The sequence below is a fragment of the Amblyomma maculatum genome, chromosome 4 (genome assembly GCF_055883805.1).
Source record: "Amblyomma maculatum isolate TAMU_Amacu chromosome 4, ASM5588380v1, whole genome shotgun sequence".
NCBI classification, from domain to species: domain Eukaryota; kingdom Metazoa; phylum Arthropoda; class Arachnida; order Ixodida; family Ixodidae; genus Amblyomma; species Amblyomma maculatum.
This window is the reverse complement of record NC_139347.1, coordinates 116,316,481-116,335,137: the sequence shown is the minus strand read 5'-3', so window position 1 is coordinate 116,335,137 and position 18,657 is coordinate 116,316,481. Positions and strand designations below refer to the sequence as shown.

Genomic DNA, 18,657 nt, shown 5'->3' with positions numbered 1-18,657 from the left:
CCCTGGCGCCACAACCAGAACGTTGCTGTCGTCGATGATGAGTGTCTGTTGACCGAGCGACATGGCCAATGCTGTCTCCATCGGATTATGGTGGTCTACAGGATCGTCTATACGTTCGGCATTCTCGTCGCTTGGCTCTACCAGCTCTTCGCACAATTTGTCTGCTTTCTCTCGACTGATTCGGATGCCATAGTAGCGATACAACGTAGACTTCTCCAGGAACACAAACCAGGGAAGCAAGTCAGTCTTCTTGACCATGCCACGAATGTACACATATCATCCGGCGCTTAATGTGAACGCACAACGCTTGATCTTCTTCGACATCTCGAGGCAGCATTTGGACCGTTGTGTCGACGTTGATAGGCACGTTCACAATCGAACCTCTGATAGCGAATTGGCCGCTGTTGCTGTGCAGCAACCTCCGAATCTGCATAAAGGGGATTCGCGGTGACACAAGTCGCTCACTCACGAGATCAATGTTTGGTAAATGCGCCGGCTTAGGTGGGTACGCATAGCCATTCGTAGTGGAGTAGTTAGGAATGCGATTTCGCCGGATGGTCTGCATGCAAGTGCGACACACCTCGAACCCAGAAACATCCGTCCGAAATGCGTCGGCAACCACTGTGGCATGCGCTTCTGGAAGAGGCTTTAGGTCGTTCTTGTGCCAAAGCCGATCGCACACAGAGCAAGAGTAGCCAAATGGATTCTGTGTGAAGCGTTTGTAAAACATGTTTGTTGCACTCGCGTGCTGGCTTGCTAAATCTTTCCCGCGCTCGTTGTTCTGCCTCGGCTCGTCGCCTTAGTCGCTTGGCCTCGGCTTCCCTGGCTCGAATTTCTGGACAGTCTTGCCGCTGTTGTCGTCTGGCTTGGGCCTCATTCGTCCGCAACTCCGAGTTTTCCTGCCGCTGTTGGCGCCGGGCCTCGGCCTCACGTGCGCTGAACTCTGGGTCTTCCTGCCGCTGCTGACGCTTGACTTCAGCTTCACGCGCCCTCAACTCAGGATTTTCTTGCCGCTGTTGTCGCCTGACCTCAGCTTCCCGCGCTCGTATTTGGGGATTCATGTCACAGCGCTGGCGTTTGATCTCAGCCTCCCTGGCTCTCAGCGCGGCGTTTGATTGTCGTTGCTGCCGTTTGGCTGCGGCTTCCCTTGCCGTTCGGCATGCATCTTCGGCACGTTTAAGACGCATTGCCTCGGCCTCCCTTGCCCTGAATTCCGGGCTCACGGTCCGCCGTTGCCGTTTTGCCTGAACCTCTCGTTGCTGCAGCTCGGCGTTCCCACGCCGCTTTCGTCGCATGGCCTCAGCATGGCGAGCTTTGGTCTCCGCCTTCTGTGCCTCCGTCTTGCGTGGCCTTCCTCGTGGTCGAACACCAGTTGACGGAGATGGTCCATCAGTGCTCGCCGGCGAGGAAGACACTGATGAGCAAGACACTGTAGCGCTACCGGCACTGGTAGACGGCGCCGCTTCCATCACACGCGTCTCAAGAGCGAGCGCGCAAGGCCCTGCAATACAACACCCGTCAACCTGCGAAGGAGTGTAAGACAATGCGCTACAGCACAGCAATCACTGATGAGGCGCCCCGCGTCGGACTTTGCACTCACTAATCACGCGGTGAGCGCCGAGCAACGCAGCGTTTGGCGCGGCAACGAAACGTGCGCCTGAGCAAGCGGAACGAACCAAAGAACTCGGTGTCTCGGAGGGAGAAAGCCGGGCAGCGACGCGCCATGAAGGCGGACGCGATCATGGGGCTGACGCCTTGATGGGATCGTCCTCTATCTCGCTTGGGAGCACCACGCAGAAGCATGATTCCTCGGAAGCAGCTCGGCACACATCGCAGGGGACGCTTTCCCAGCAGAAGCGCTACGGCGCAGCGATCACGTCAGAGGCGTCCAGCATCAGACGCTGCACCTAGCAATCGCGCTGTGAGCGGAAAGAGGAGCCGCGTCGCCTAAACGCCACTGTTCGAGTGACGCACGCTGGATGTTGGAAGGGGAGAGAGCGAGAAAACTTATTGAACGCAAGGGTATTGGGGCATCCTCGCACCGGTACCCGCGCGGCCCGAAGGGGAGAAGCGGGTGAGCAAAGATAGTGATCTAAAGAAAGGAAAGACGCTTGATTCTACAACCCGTGAGGGTGCACGGCGAAACGTCAGGGGCGAGTGGCGCGCCACGTGTCGGGGCAGCGCCGCACATTGCGAGGAGGGGTTCTTCTGTGTTTGCCGCAAGATGGCTCTGCATGTGCGCAGAGCGCAGAAGAAATGTAGCGGAAACGTACTTCTCTACTCGTGTAACTGCGACTTCTGTAAGTAACAAGCTCGTAATTACCGATATACACCGCAGTATAACGTTCTACGGCACGTTTCTAAGGCAATACTGCATTCACTAGAAGCGCTTTTGTACCGCTTTCAAGCATCGAACTTGTGGCTGAGTGTCAATAAAAAAAAAAAAAAAAAAACTCGTGGCTGAGTGGTAGCGTCTCCGTCTCACACTCCGGAGACCCTGGTTCGATTCCCACCCAGCCCATCTTGGAAGTTGCTTTTTATTTATGAAGTGCATGCCAGGATTTATCGCTCACCGCCAACGCCACCGACGACACCGGCTTTTCTGCGACACGAGCTCCTTAACGCTATCGCGTTAAAAAGAGCAGTGCGTAAGCACAGTCGAGCAGGAGGCAGAGGAAAGGAAGAGGTTTGACGAGATTTCACAAAGAAACAAAAAGAGCAGGTTTTCAAAAAAGAAATTAGTTGTCAATGCTTTGCTGCTTCAAAAACCTCAAGGAACTACTCCGTGTAGTTACACTGTGAGCATTGCCTAGCTGCATACTGTCCCCACATACAGTTTTGGTTTCTGGCCACTTTCAAACCTTTATCAGTGGTGGCTCAGATTGGTCAAAATGCGGAGTGCCATGGCAAATTAGTCACGTAAGTGTTGTAACTGAGCTCATCTGTTTGCGGGTATTTTTAATGTGCAAAAGGTTTCATTCAGTCCTTGCATTTCTAATTTCCATAGTAACTCAGTGGCCTTTCTTTTGTGGCTTGACATTCCAGAGATGGTACCTGACCACCAGCAGAGGTTAGAAGCTTTTCAATTAGAAAATTGTACGGATTGTTTGAGAAGTAGAAGGTCCTGGATGTCTAGCAACCAAGAAAATGGAATTGTCAGGGAAATTTTATGCACCGGGAAAAATCATTGAAATGTTAGGGAACCCAGCAAAAGTTTTGGCAAGTCAGGGAAAATGGCATGATATATTCTGCAGTGCATTTTTATTTCAAGCTGGTGCGCAGCAATCGTGTTATTCATGCAGATTTTATTTTAGCTGTCTTCAGTGAGCGGCCGCCGCCGCAAGACGGGGCGCGATATATTATTTTGGCGTGAGGTGGATACTCAATAAAATATGCGGAAGCGCTGTGTGCGAGTAGCATGCGGCAAAAGCCAGGAATAATTGCGCGGCCAGTTCGAAAGCGATCGGTGAGCTGTGCTATGGTGGCTAGCCACCATAACACCTTCTAGCCATCATAGCTGTGCTGCGGCCAAACGCGTGCCACGGTACTGGATTGGATAGACACATCCTGGCTTACATATGGTAGATTGTGCCAATAAGTACACAATTTGATTAAAATTATGGGTCTAAACCACCAGTTCGTTTCTCACTGTTACATAAAAGGAAAGTTGGCAGCACTGCACTTCATTAACCTCGGAGAGGTGCAGAAATGCTGAGATGACGTTTGCATCTGGCTTGACTATTTATTATCAGGCATCAAAATGTGTTCAGCTGTAACAATAAAACTCTCCTCAAGTCGAGTCTTGAAGAACTGCTGTGAATGTTTTGCATTGGCCTCACACCGAACTTTGACTGGCGCTGAATTACTGTAGAAGTGAACAGCAGCGATAAGTCAAATAAAACTGGATCATCCTGGCATCCTTTTGATGATAAGTGCTCCTTAAAAAACTTCCACATCTGGGGCTGCTTTTTTTTATAGTATAGTAATTTACAGTTTTTTATAGATTTTAAACTTCAAAATTGATGGCATCTCATAAATACCCGCAGTGCAATGATGATACACCAAACAGCATACCTGGGCCAACCGCCACAGGCACTAGTTCCTTTGACTTGTCTTCTGAAAGTAAAGCAGTGGGTAATTACCTTGATGTCTAAGCTTTCAGCCAAACACTAGCCAAGCAAAATAGAACCACATCTTCCTGCCAACCTTATGGTGGATAAGTGCTCCTTAAAAGGCTTGTACAGGTCGGCCCACTACTTTTCCCTAGATTGATGTCTGCATCTAATAAAAGCCTACAGTCCACTCTGGACCAACCGCCGCATCCACAGGCACCAGTTTCTTTGAATTGCCTTTTGAAAGTACAGTAATGGGTGATTACCTTGCTGTCGGCCTAAACTTGAACAGAAAGGATGATAAGTGATGTCATCTGTGAACAGTACATCAGTTGAAGCAGTTGTGGCCAGGCATGGAAGCATTCCCGGCAGTTTTTTACAGCCACCTTGTTCATGCAGCCCACAAAATGTGTTCTACAAGTCTGCGAATATCAAGGTTGCTTGTGATAGAGGCTCAGATAACTTGACAAAATAAGTGTGGCATGCAGTTTCTAGGCTAAATCTTTGCCTTAATGTTGTCCCTCTACATGATAGGCATTCCCTTGAGTGGAGAGAGAGTTTGTCAAGAGATGATTGAGGGAATAGGCTTTTAGTTTCTAAAATAGTTTCTAAAATGAGTATGGAAAGGCTGACAATTAATGCGCACTTTCTGCAAAATATCTCAAAGCTCCAAAACAGGTGTAAACACCTTACCTATTTTGTCAGGAAGGCTGCTTACGCGTTGATTTAAATCTTGGACTGCCCACAGTTTTTCCCGGAGTCTTACCTTTTTATCACCTTTACCTTCCGACGCAAAGATTCCATTGTATTTGCAAAGAAAGTATTTGTAAACAATCACTACTACTCTATATGCATCCACTTACCAAAGGGAAAAGCTAAGCTGCCTTAGAGAGCTAGGTGAACAAATACTCATAGCACTTTTAGCTTTAATGACTAGGAAGTGTGGGGCTTGTTAAGACACATGTAAAGGAACCCAATTGTCAAAGAAAAGCAATTGAAATAGTTCCAATACACTTCAGAACAGCAAAAGAGGAAGACACAAGAGACGAGAGATGGAACAACACGAGCGCACATTCTTTTTTTATTTGTAGCACTCAAATGAAAAGTAGTTGCGTATCATTTCTCACCAAAAAACAACTGGTGTCAAAATAGAAGATAGAATGCCATTAACTTGCATTTGTTCTCTGGCCCATTCAGTGCACTTCCCTTATGTTACACTTGTGATTTTGCTTTCCATTGCTGCCTGCATGGTCCTCAATTTAAGTTGAACTCTTTTTCTTGGGCTCAATATTTATTCCCAATGTACCAGTGAGATAAAGCTGTTGTATACTTTCTTCTTGAGGGATGATGGTAACCTACCATTCATGATCTGAAAGTGCTACTGCATGCACTTCAACCTGTAAGCCAATTCTAGTTATTTCCATTTTGTGATCTGAATCTGTAGCCACCACCTGTCCCAGGTGGACACATTTTCTAGTTCCAGTGCGTAACTCATTGCAAGTTTTTTTTTTTTTTTGAGGCTGTTGAACATTACTTTAGTCTTCTGCATATTGATGTTTAGGCCAGCCGTTCTGCTTTGCCATCTATGTCACTAATCATCCTTCTTTTCATATTGGTGGTGACTGCTAGCACATGAAGGATTTCACCTGCATATGATGTCAACTCATGTGGGATCTTATGTGAAATAATGGTAAATATTTTAAGCCGCTGAATCACCCTTTCCACATGAATCCTCACAAAAGCAGTTTAATAGGTTGCATTCACTTCTGATTCAGCAAATGGAGGCATGACCAGGGGAGCATTCTGAATGCCAACACCTGTCTAATTCCAGGAAAGCCGTTACTTGCCCTGATTAAGTCTCCTGCTTCAAACAAATTTAGGAACCCAGATTCAATGTTTATTGTGGCATCTGTTCGGCCTCCAAAACCCTTTGAGAAGAAAGTCACAAGGGCATTAGGAGCAATAAGGCATTGCTCCTAAAGGCCAATAAGCCAATAAGGTATTTTACCATGTGCTTCTCTTTGTAGTGGGAATACCACAAGTTCTGCTTTTCAACTCCTGATGGCACTCCAGTTTCCAATTCTGTGCTGTCTATAACAACCCTGCAGTTACGATAGTGCTGCCTGAAGCTTAGTGACAACGTGATGAAGACAGCTTTTTGTGACGGCAAGTAAAGTCAGTCTCTGCTAGCTACAAAAATATCCAATAGTAGTCAAAGATGCGAAATGCAGTTTTTCTGTGCACACCGAACAAGACACAAGCACTGAAAATGGTAGTGCATGCTTCAGCTTCATTAAATATAACAGATGCTTATCTTCAATTGACAATTATGTCACCTATCTAGGTACAACTGGCAGTACGCTCAGCAACACGGCAAAGATTTGAAATGTAACAGCTGTCAAGTCATAAAATGCATCCTCATCATTACAACGTGCACTGTACCAGGCAAAATAAGGCTGCATACTGGCCCAGTGCTCTTTTCACATAAGTCTGGATGACAAGAACTTCCAAAGTCTGTGGTGCACACTTCCTTATGACTGATGTATGAAGACTCATTTCCGTTGGTCACTTCTGAAATAAAGTGAAGTTTCACATGCTTGTTTCTTCTATCATTGTTGCCACCTGAAATGCAAAAGTACACACAGCTCACTTCAACATTCATACTTAAATCCTTCCTTCACCCCCCAAAATTCTACATACATCAACACGATGAGGGCAAATTTCCTCATCTGTTGTCATGGTGTCAGACTCCCGCCTCCTCTCCGGTGTCTGGCTGGGTGTGTTCGTCTAAGGGCTCTGCAGGCATGTCAGCTTCTGCTGGTTCTGTAGGTTCAATAGTTACCGACCTTGACTACTCAGAAAAGAGTTAGCCTCATGTAGTTAATCACATGCTCAGTTGGAAAGTGGGAACAAAAACCAAAGTGTGTAGTCACAAACTGTGTACACTGCCACTGCATTATTGTTTGGGCAGCCAAAATTTCGGCTTGTGATTGGGAGCACCTCACTCTTGATGAAAAGAACTGCTGCTCAGGGACTGTCAATGCTGCGCTTGATGCTGCAGCACACAGAGGCAAGTAATCCCAGTTCAGCACTTCTTTTACTGATGCTAAATCGGCATTCAGAGATGCTTGGGAAACCAGGTCCTCCACTGTATCACGAACATCGTGTTCAGCATCCTCCTGTGGCTATCTTCAAATTACATACTTCTTTCCATAGCTCGCTGCAGTGGTAGGTAGCATGCCCAACACTGCAGCCAGCTGCAGACTCGCTCAATTTAGTTGGGCAGATCACAGATGAAACATTTTTTTTCTTTGAAATTCATCAAGAGGCAGCAATTAGCAGCATCACCTGGCAGTACAACTTCAAGGTCTCTGTCAGTAGACAGAAAGCACTCCTTTGTGTATGGGGGCATACCAGTGGCATCAGCAATGTATACTGGCCTGCACATCAGGACATACACATTGGATACCTTCAACAAGATTATCTTTTCTATACGCTTACAAGACCCACGGCATCTCTTCACAAAGGTGGCGTCTGACTGCTGGCTTCTTGTAGGCTGTGCTGTGAAACACCTGTTTTTATTCGATGAAACGCTCATATTCAAGTGCTACTGGTGGACTAACCCTATAGCACTGATACACTGAATTTTTGCTCCTTGACACTCAAAGCAATGTTTTTCCTTTGCCTAGGAGACTGTGGGCTTTCTGCAGGCTTGTATAGCCAATCATTTCACTGCATTGTTTTTTGTGCACGTGTAACTGATTGCTGTCAACTTTTTGCAGTTCTTGATGCATTATTACTCTTTCCAAAATTTGCTGTGGAATCCCATTAGCAGCTGAAACCAGTCGAACAATCCATTTCCTCATCTGAAGACAGGCAGAATGTGTCGAGAGAGGTCCTAGAAGGCGAGCACTGTTTTCCAAGTGAAGGGTGTGAACATTAAATGTCATGGATGCAACACCATAAAGGTTCCTGCATTGCACAGCAAAACTGTCCAAAAGCAGCTCTGAAAGTAAAAACAATTTCTTTTACCTGAGAATGAGACAAACCAAAAGCATATAAGCACTGATGGCATGACTTCAATTAATTTTATTATAATGTGCCTCTTCTCAGCCCTCATTAGTTAATGAGTTATCAATAAGTACTTTCGAGAGACAACTAAATTCAATAACACCCATACTATCTGCTCAATATAAGCTTAGCTACAGATATGTAGTACTAGCAGTAAAATGCAGAGGCACTTAAAGAAAACACCTTTTTTCTGATTACAATTTGCAAAAAGGGAAATGTCATACCATTGACAATTGAATCTTAGTCATGCTGCATGACTAGCAGGTGGGAGATCACTAGTCTGCCTGTGCATAATACAGAAATAGCATATTTAATGGTTCAAGGGCACAAATAACATAAATGCCAGGATTTGCATTTTCAGTTATTTCGCTGCAGTGAGCAGCATGCCTTAAAATGTTTTAAGACCACAGGAAAACAAAAATATTACTAGCTCAAAACCTGTCACATCAGTGACCATGGTAGACCAGAACTGGGGTATTCGCTGACATGCAGCGCGGTCCTGGTAGATCTGGCGGGCATTTTTAGACACGCAAACAAGCGAAAATGAGAGGCCGGCGGTAACTCTGTGCTTATAGATGTCACAACCAAGAAGGTTTTGACAGCTCTTTTATTTGACTGTTTTCTTTCAAAAACATATAAGCAAGATTGACGGCAGCGTTGATCCAGGCAGTTAGGAAGGCTGGATATGTGCGCTTCTTTGTATGTATTTATCTCTTAAGTAACGGCGCAACGAATTTGTGAATGCATTTATTTGACAATTCAGCTTTTAAGCGATGGCAGCCAACAGCAAACAAGAACTTGCTGCTGACATTTCCTTGGGAATAAGAAAATCAACGTGATGCATCACCCCGCCTATTTGCCAACCATATTCCTTTCGTCATACCGTCCAACTCCTTGGGATCTATTACTATTAACTAAGAGATATGAGAGGTAAGTTTATTTTCTATTTAAAAGGAATACATTGATTTTTTTATTGTTCGGTTGGGCGTTTATTGTTGCAAGGTTGCGATTTCTGTCATTTTGAGATTAGTGGGTCACCTGCCACTATGGAGTATTGGCTGGGGGGCGCACGGCGCAGATCCCAAGGTTACAGTTCCGACCACAGTTCAGCATCCGCATTTTGATGCGGGCAGAATAGAAAAGCTTGTTCGCTGTTTGTGGAACTCAATTTGAGCACCTGGACGTGTGACGATACCCGGCGTTTTACGATTTTGTGCTTTGGAAACGGTCGTTTCTGCTTTACCTGTACAGGTGGGTAGCGTCCTTTACGGAAATGCCATATTTGGACTTATAAAAACACGCATATCAGGAATTGGGCAGATATGATATATCAGGACATATCTGGACCAGATAAGGCATATCACCCCAATTCCTGATTTGCAGTACACACACAGAATGGATGTATTAAACATTTACAAATGGGTAGCTGACCAGAGAAGGACAACTTCAGGCGGCAGTGCCCAGCATGAACCACCCCACACGCTTCATCGTCCTCGCGTTCCCCACATTCCACACGCGAGCGCAGCACTTCGTCCTCGTCGTCCCTTGACAATATATTTCGGCACCATTTCTGCCCAAGTGTTGATCTTTTCTATGCATATATGCATATGAATGCAAATCAGCAACCTTTATTGACTGTATGAATACATTAAAAAATGAAAAAAAAATAGTTGCAAAATAAACTACCTTAACTGAAGGTGTAAGAGAAATGTGTAGTACAAAGCTCAAATAGCAGCTGTTTCTTGCGCAGATGATAAATGCTTTGCCTTTTCGCTTCGCATTTCGCTTAATTTTGTTCCCAGAGACTGCAATATTATTTTCTCTGAAAATTCCCAGCCCTTCTTCGCGGCCGCGGTCTTGGTGTAGGCTGAAGTAGATAAAAATCTCAGTTTACAAATGGCAGATTATATATGTGTGCTGGTCATTTTCAGCATATCGTCCTTTAATTGCGTCTACTTAAGCCAAACTATTACATACAGACATGCATCAACTTATTCTATATAACTAATATCCGTTACACAGGCACTTGTAGGCCTTTGGAACCAGGTTCTTTGCTCTAAAGGCGGTTGGCGCGCAGCTACGCGGCAAAGTCTTGAGGTATTTGAAGCAGCCCAAACATAGCGCCAGCGAGTGCGTTACTGCCACACTGCAGTTACTTGCACAGATCACTAAGTTTGCACAATACACTTGAAATCTCTTATCACTCTGCATTTTTTAGGAGTGGTGGCTGAAAGTTTGAGAATTGCACACACTATCCACATTTGATTTACTAAGCGCACCTAGGTGATTGGAATGGAATGGTTGAATATATGGTAGCCCGTGACTTTTCTTATTTTGCATTTCACATGAATCCTGATGGCAGCAATTTCTTGAGTTTCTTCCACTTCTGTAGGAGTAAACTGCCCACGTGAGAGAAAGGGTGGGATGTTGAGCTTGATCTTGCTTTCTGGCAGATCTACTATTTTGAACCCTTTATCGTCCATTACCGAGTCATTTGGATCAAATGGCAGGTTCAAAAATCCGTTCTGTACCAACATTACCTTTTGAAATAGTTTTCTCTATAAAGTTCGGAAACATGTCAATATTCCGCAAGGGGAAATTCCTACAAGTCCTTTCAGTGTGTGGGTTTTCTGCCGTACTCTTTCCCTCTTTTGACAGCAAGTGGATAGCGCGCAGGTTGTGGTCAGCTATGTTTGCTTGCACTAAGGCCTGAACCTTCCGCTTCAGCACTATATATAGGTCCCAAGCGGCAGCACCCACCCCAGACGGCCACTGACGTCCGACGGACAACCGAACTCGGCCGCAACTCGGCGGCCGATTTCGGACGTCCGCCGGAATTCCGGTGTACGTACGAAAGCGGACGGTCGAATCCGTTCGCCCAGCGGACAGCCGCCGTACGTCCGCCACTGGATTTGCTTTTACACAGCTATGATATAGTTTGTAGTCGTCGTGCTCGTCTGAACTGCGTATAAATCAGTAATGCCGTCAAGTCTGCATTATATGATGCCAGAGCGAATCGATGCGATAGAAAGCGTTTCCATTAAACAGTTCTTTTTATTTTCCGCATGTTTCATCGTTGAATTCTTCCATCAAAAATTTTTGATTAAAAGTTAAATGACCATTAAACATGTTTCTATCATGATGCTTCGGTGAAATTTTAATCAGTGGCTGAATAGACGCAGCAAGCAGCAAGCTCAAAAAGAACGAAACCGAACCTATCCTCAAAAAAATCTGAAATGAGCCAATCCAATTCACCTGACAAGTTGAAGTTTAGTCATGGAAGATGGCTTCACGTTTACGTGTTCTGCTTTCTGCGCAGTTACAAATACCTACGGCTGTAATGCACTGCTAGCATTGTTTTTGCTGTGGCTTGGTGCGGCTGGCACACTTTGTTCACCCGCCGATTCCAAAGTAAGTATTTCACCGAACTTTTGTTTCTTTAGTGGAACTTTTCGATGCACCGATAATGGTGAGCTTTTGGGTAAGGAAACAGCTCTGTACAGCAGCCGAACGGTCGAGTGTTTTAGGCGAGACTGACAGGATGACTCCGCGCCGACTAACTAAAGTGCAGTCAAGTCTGAGGGCCATCTTTCTCGGCATTACTGGACGCTGCGCCAGTAAGCCGCGCAACTTCTCTGTCTCTGATGAAGGAGTGCCTGCCCGAGCTTTAAAGGAGTTAATTTGTTAACCATGCGCAACGTGCTGAGCCTATCGTGCGACATGCCTACACTTGTGAAAACGTCGCGTTTTTTTTTTTTTTTTTTTTTTTTAATGGACAGCCGCTGATCTTTCTCTCTCGAGCTTTACGGCAACTACAGTTTCTAGAAGGAACGGCTGTAGCTACTAAATAACTAAAGGTTAGTACTCAGGACAGCACCTTGCGCATGTTGGTTATGCATGTGGGACCGAACCGCGCAGAACAACCGGACAAGGAGATGAGAGAAAAAAAAGTCAGCACTTGTCTTTTTCTTGACCCGTTCTGCGCTGTTCTGGCACGAATTTAACATACCGCCGCCGCGATACAGTTGGGCTGTGAGCTCGCAACGCCTTCTTTTATGCAAAACAGGCATACTGGGAGGCCATGCAAGTCGCGGGCTCAAAAAAGAAACAGGAGTTCAGCAAAAGTGAGATGAAAACAAAATTGTTGTTGCTTTGTCCTGACAGATATTCAAAGGCTCCTCAGAACTTCGCTGCATTATTGACAGCGAGATAATGCCAAAGCTACACTAGAGCCATGCAGCACCTTATAGTGCACGATACTGAGCTTATGTCTCGCACTGAAAGTTCTTACCATGTTCTTAGATTATCATATTAAAGTAGCTTTAAACCCATGCTTGTTAATACAGCGATAGCCATAAATTGAATCTAGGGCATCATGCTCACATACAAGGCTTCTGATAACCGCTGGTCACATGATGTGGGCTATAGCAGAAACCTGTACCTGGTCATCTTACAAGCATTTGTGCAATTGATGCTTTTAATGTGTTGTAAAAGTTTTTGTGTTCTGTTTCTGTATGGGAATGCTTTCCTTATTGAAGGCTAACATTTGGCTTGCTACAGCAAAACCTCTACCTAGTCATCCTAAAAACAGCACCGCAGTTGGTGCTTTTAGTGTGTTGTAAAAGTATTTGTGTTCTGCTTCTGTATGGCAATGCTTTTCTCGTTGAAGACTAGCATGAGGCTTCCGAAAATTTTTCAGATGCCATTTGCTGTAGCCGATTTCGTTGGCCAACAGGAAGCAGCACTTTGAACATGGAAAACTGTCATCCACGGGGGAAAAACAGCAACATCCCTTTGCATTCTCATTTCTTTGGTATGGCTAAAAGTGAGTATTGTATCATTATCTATATTATTAATATTGAATCATGATTGTCAGTGTTGAAGTTGTTTGAGCGTGATGATTTTAAACACACAGGACATCCCTTCGACATTAAGGTTATAGCTTGTTTACATGTAGGATGTAGAACTGGTTTCAACAAACTTTATGCAGCAAATTCTTTTTACATTGTCCACCATGTTACTTTTTGTCATTGGACACAGTCGTCCACTCTTAGCTTGAATGGGAATGTGTGGCATGCAGTTTGCAAAATAGCAATGCATCCGTCACAGCCATGCATCAAGGCTAAGTGGCTTGTGCGTAGAGGGACCAGCCGCTCCAGCTTCACGTCATCTGCCTCTTTGCTCCGGTGTGCAGACGTGCATTGAAGCAAAGTGGTTTATGTGTAGAGAAACCAGGAGCTTCTTTGTCACATCTGGCTGTTTGTTACGGTGTGCAGATGCGCATTGAGGCAAAATGGCTGATGTGTAGAGGGATCAGGAGCTGCTGCTTAACGTCCTTCGCCTCTTTACTACAGTGCACAGCCGTGCATTGATGCTAAGTGGCTTGTGCATGGAGGGCCCAGGAGCTGCAGCTTCACGTCTGCCTCTTCGCTCAGGTACGCAGGTGCGTATTGAGGCAAAATGGCTTATGCATAGAGGGACCAGGAGCAGCTGTGTGGCGTAGTGTGTATATTTGCTATGGTGCGTATCGAAGTACAATGGGGGGCTCATGTGTAAAGGCACCATGAGCTGCTGCGTCATGTCGTCTGCCTCTTTACTATGGTGCGCAGGCATGCATCAAGGCAAAGTGGCTTATGCATAGAAGGACCAGGAGCTGTTGCTTCACATCTGCTATGATGCGCAGCTGCGTATTGTGGGTGGTGGTGGAAAACATTGCCATCAGATACAAATACAGGAGGTTACTCACTAGCTGACCCTGAGGGGGCCTGTCCTGACAAAAACAAGGGGTCCCTAATTTGGGACCCCAGTAGTGGTAGAGGGACTAGAGGCTGGTACTTCACGCTGTCTGCCTCTTCGCTACAGTGTGCAGCTGCGATGGATGCAGTGGCATCTCAAAAAGTGCATGCCACGCACTCGCATGTTCCGCCTGAGTGGACGACTGTGTACCTGCTATAGCTTTGTTATTCATAGAATAAACCTAGGACAAGTTGGATAAATTATAGCTCACCTCATATGCGGTCAGCAAAGAAAAGCCACTCCAGAAAATCTGATGCATTTACTGTCATAGGATTCTTATTCATATACATGCTACTGACAAGTCAGATTCTTCACCCTCAGAAATGCCAGAAAAATAACCAAGGGTGCGTCTGCAATAGTCTAGCTTGCTCTTTCTCTGCAGACTTGAGTCAGATGTGTGTTCCATTGCTGTGGGTGGGACAGGTGTGAATCTTTGATTTTAAGCTTGCAACAAGTATGTTATTGTAGTTTAAAGGCAAAACGGTGCTAATAATCGTAGCCCCCCGTGGCCTTTATCCCCTTTTAATAGTGTTGCTAGACACTGAATTATTAGTTTACTCTGCACTGTTTCTGTGTAGTTAATGTGCAGAGATGTACATATATTTATATGACTTGGAGTTGTCGAATTTGCACTTAGAAACATTGTAGCGTTATCTTATGTGTTGCTTTCATTTCTTTAATGATTTCTGTAAGGGATCGGTGGGTATGCGAGGCACCATTATTAGTCTGCTCTTTTTGGGTCACCTGTTCAATGCCCAGCTGTGGCCGTCTCCCACTTGCCCTCGGACAGGAGGCGGAGAGACGCGCACAGAGAGGCAGCTACAGCAGCTACAGTGCTTAACGGAAACGTAGGCAGAGAGGGAAAGAAGTCCCCTCTTCCGAGGACTTTGCTGTCGCACTCGAAGACGTGGGGACAGGCAGTTTGTTCTCGTTGCTGTGTCATGTAGGGGGCTCATTTTTATTTAAGGAGCTTTACGAACAGTATACAACTAAGGGGTCCTTAGTACGCTGACTGGACCCATCACCCGGAGGCAGCACAGCTTTGAAACGAGCACCTCTTTTGGAAGAACTGCTTATCGTTCAAAGAAAAAACACTGTCAGGTTGAAGGGTGTAAGGCCCTCTTCCTTGTTGGGGAGCCCATAAAAGTGACAATTACTCAGTGCAGGCGCGCTGAGTGGGGTCTCGTTGAGAATTCTAACCCTGGATGTCAACAATGGTGGGAGATCGCGGTGTTGAAAAAGGGCAAGTGTGTAACAGTGACGGTATGATGCGGAGTGGGAGGATGTGGGTTGACTGTTCTGATGTGGTCCGCAATGGTGCTGACTCGGACGCCAATAATTGCCCTGTAAAAGGAGCCGCCAAGGATGCAAGCTTTGGGCAATGGTTGCGCACGTGGGACACCGTTTTGATGGGTTCTAATTTTTTTTTCTTTTTTTTTCCTAGGGGAGAGAGTCTGGCATGTGACCTAGTGAGCCAATCATTTCGAGGTCCATTCTCTAAATTCCGTTTGTTGTGAAACGAATTTGTTGTCCCTTTTGCATTGCTTGTATTAGGGAGAGGGTGAAGAACTTATGAAAGTGGAAAGACATGCCAAAATGTTTGTTAGCCAGTCATGTGTGAGTTCGTTGTCATCGGGGAGAAGAAATGTGGGCGGAGTCCCGAAGTTAATGAAACGGCCCCGCGGCCTGGAGAACTCGTTCTGAGCTAGATTTTGATCTCTTTACTCTTCGGCATAGATCATGGTTTTAAATACGTACATTCATGTATAAAATTTTCAGTTCATCTTCCTCTCCGTGTGCAAGTTGTTGTGGCCAGATGCAGTAAATTCACTATTTTCATTTCTATATAACGTGCCTTTCTGAAGATGGTGAGCTCTTTTGTCCAATCCTGTAAGAAAGCTGCAAAGCGCTCCCAAATCTTCCACAAAACTGTGTGATATCTTTAATACTAACTGCGGCTTGGTGTCACTCAAAACATGTAATTGGGGTAGATTTCTCCCCCCCCCCCCCTCTCTTTTTGTTCATTCAAATGAGGACCAGCGGACACTAACTCTTGCTTTTGTAATGCCCTAGGCCCCGCCTTAAGGTAGTACTCCAATGTCAATACCATTTTTATAGCTATGGCTGTCCAACAGCACTAATGTCTTTTATACACTTCTTTTACTAATCTCTTACCCAAGTGGTGGCTTATACTGCGGGGGCGAAAGTCTGGACAGTATGTCTGTAGATTTTGGACTAGAATCGCGATGTAAACGAATTGTGACCTTATTTCTCTTGCACACATGAAAGAACTAACGTTCAACTTTCACATCTACAAGTATGGTCCGAGTTTCCTGGTCGATGTGAAAGTTATGTGCTTTGATTGCAGTTTGTGTAGTCCACACACTTGTCCCCGATATTACATAGGGGCAAATTAGGTGCCTATACAGGGGCAGTTTATTTGGCGCCCACTACCTTCCCCATAAAAACGCTACACTGTTTCTTGTGAACAGCTGGCTGCATTTATAAATACCATTATTTTTTTTGTAATTTGTTGTGCGTAGTTGAGAAATCCATGACATACATGCACAGCTGGTTGCCAGAATTATGCAACCATATTTCAGTAACTAACATCCATGCTGCATGCTGCCGGTAATACATCAGGAGCTTGTGGTTGTCAGCTTTTTGTGTTTTGTGTAACTATAAGCCTTATTATTGTAATGTCACATATAGCGCTGTGGGTAAATAAATAACTTTACTTTTAACTCTTGTAGAAGCATGAACACTGCGCAATCACTGCGGCGGGCTATGCTTCCACATTGGGCTTTAGCCACATGTCAAATGTCTATCTTTATTCTGCTGCAGCAGCTTGCATGTTATCAGATAAGTTACTTCGTCGCAGCTGCTCTAAGGAGACGCTTTCTAGACGCTTGTAGCCTAGATGTTGATGTCGATATACCCCCGACACGCCCAGGGAATGTCTTCAGTAGAGGGTACATGGAAACCAGCGAAATGTGCAGTTTACAGAACAAAAAGGTAACAATTTTAAATGATGTTATTATTGATCACTTCTTTTTAGAGCAGGAACAATGACTTTAGAAATCTGCCTGTTAAACCGCTCAAAATGCAGGTTTCTGCCGCCAATGCGTACCTGTGTAATACTGCAATGCTCTGGCTGTGCTTTATGTTCATATACAGCATCCTTTATGCTTAGTTTCTCTGCATGTGCACTCCATGACTTGGGCATTGCTGAGGGCGCATAGCAGCAAGCATAACATGCCATGTTTGGTCAGAGTGGCATGTTCAAAGAGTCAACATAAAAACATTAAAATACTGAATGCCAGGTTCTGGTCAAACTACGTTTGTGTCTTTTGTTATTCTGCATGGGTTTTGCTGCAGTTATATGACCTTTCTATATAGTATGTGACAGTTCTGAATGGAGATGCATGTGTTCAGTGCCATCTGGAAAAAGCAATTGAGAGAAACTGGCAGTTGCCCTTGGAGATGTGTAATCAAAGTTCAGCACAGATAACGTGAATTTCATTTTCCCTTCTATTGCAGGAGGAGCCCAACCTGCTCTTTCCATCTTAGGCCTGAAAGACCAGCAACAGCTGATCGAGCAAATGCACAGGATAGTAACTGCTCCTGGAATCCCGGCCTGCGGAGGCCGCTGTTACGACCGTGCATCCGCATTTGCGCGCTCTATTGTTCGCCTGTGGGCATGAATAAGTGCTGAGGATATGTGGTGATGGTCCATTGGCTCTAAGTGAGCCTGTTTCCAGGAATCCTGTTTTGTAAGCCTGTTTTGCTTTGTGGACAACCTGCAAATGCCAAATTGACCCTGTCAAGAGAACGTCTGGAAAAACACAAAGAAACGTCCCCCTGTGGGAAATAGCAGGAAGTGCTTTCTTTCTTTTGTTCACCCTTCCAGTCGAGAAGTGCTATCCTCCAGTGATGAATGCCTCCTATCCAAAGGAGACGACAGAGTGACATGTCCGCTGACGTGCAGGACAAGAAAGGAGCATGACTCATACGGCCATTAAGTGATTTCCCGGGAATGCAGGAAAGATTTGCAATTGTCGAAAAGGGACAATGCTGGGAGCCCTATGCGGCGCGCACGTGTACTTGGGTTTCTGAGAAGTAAATCCACTTGCCGGAACCAGCTGCCTATCGATTCTTGGCTGAAGAATAGAAATGTACCTCCTCGCCGTTCCCAAGCTTTTCCCGCCAACAAGTGACCAGGCTCAACGAAACAATGCCGGGCCAGTCAGTGCTTCAGACCATCAGTGCAGTGATGTGTTCGATTGGATGCCGATATCTGAGGGGCGTGCCCTGGATTTGGTTGGTCAGCATCTTCAGAGAGGGGCTGGACATAGGGGGTTTTAAGGACGCTGCAGAGCACGAAATGTCGCTCTGGGCCCTGGGTAAACGGCTCATCCAGTCGCTTCTCGCTATGAACTCTTAACGCTTGCCATTTTGCTGATGTACCCTTCTTTTTCGTGTAAATAATCTTGTAAATAAGTTTCTCAAAGTGCCATTAAACCTGCTTGTACATATTTCACCAACTTCGAAGATTCAATCCTACTTCAACCCCGAGTCTCTGCACGCTACCAAGTGAAGGCCGGGTCGACGTAGCCCCAGCGTCACGACAACTGGTGACCAGCGTTGGGATCTGAATCTACAAGCCACAACATCTGGT

At 45.5% G+C, this 18,657-nt stretch overlaps 1 long non-coding RNA gene and 2 pseudogenes across 1 annotated transcript; 1 reads left to right on the top strand and 2 right to left on the bottom strand.

The window, feature by feature from the left end:
- Nucleotides 1–241: 241 nt before the first annotated feature.
- Nucleotides 242–1,509, bottom strand: LOC146192207 (uncharacterized; annotated as a pseudogene).
- A 4,160-nt stretch (nt 1,510–5,669) lies between these two features.
- Nucleotides 5,670–6,774, bottom strand: LOC146192206 (uncharacterized; annotated as a pseudogene).
- Nucleotides 6,775–11,084: 4,310 nt separating this feature from the next.
- On the top strand, nt 11,085–18,450 carry LOC146192205 (uncharacterized). The gene is made up of 3 exons (XR_014706746.1): nt 11,085–11,594; nt 12,883–13,008; nt 17,520–18,450. It is a non-coding gene; the product is annotated as an uncharacterized LOC146192205 (long non-coding RNA).
- The last annotated feature ends 207 nt before the right edge of the window (nt 18,451–18,657 follow it).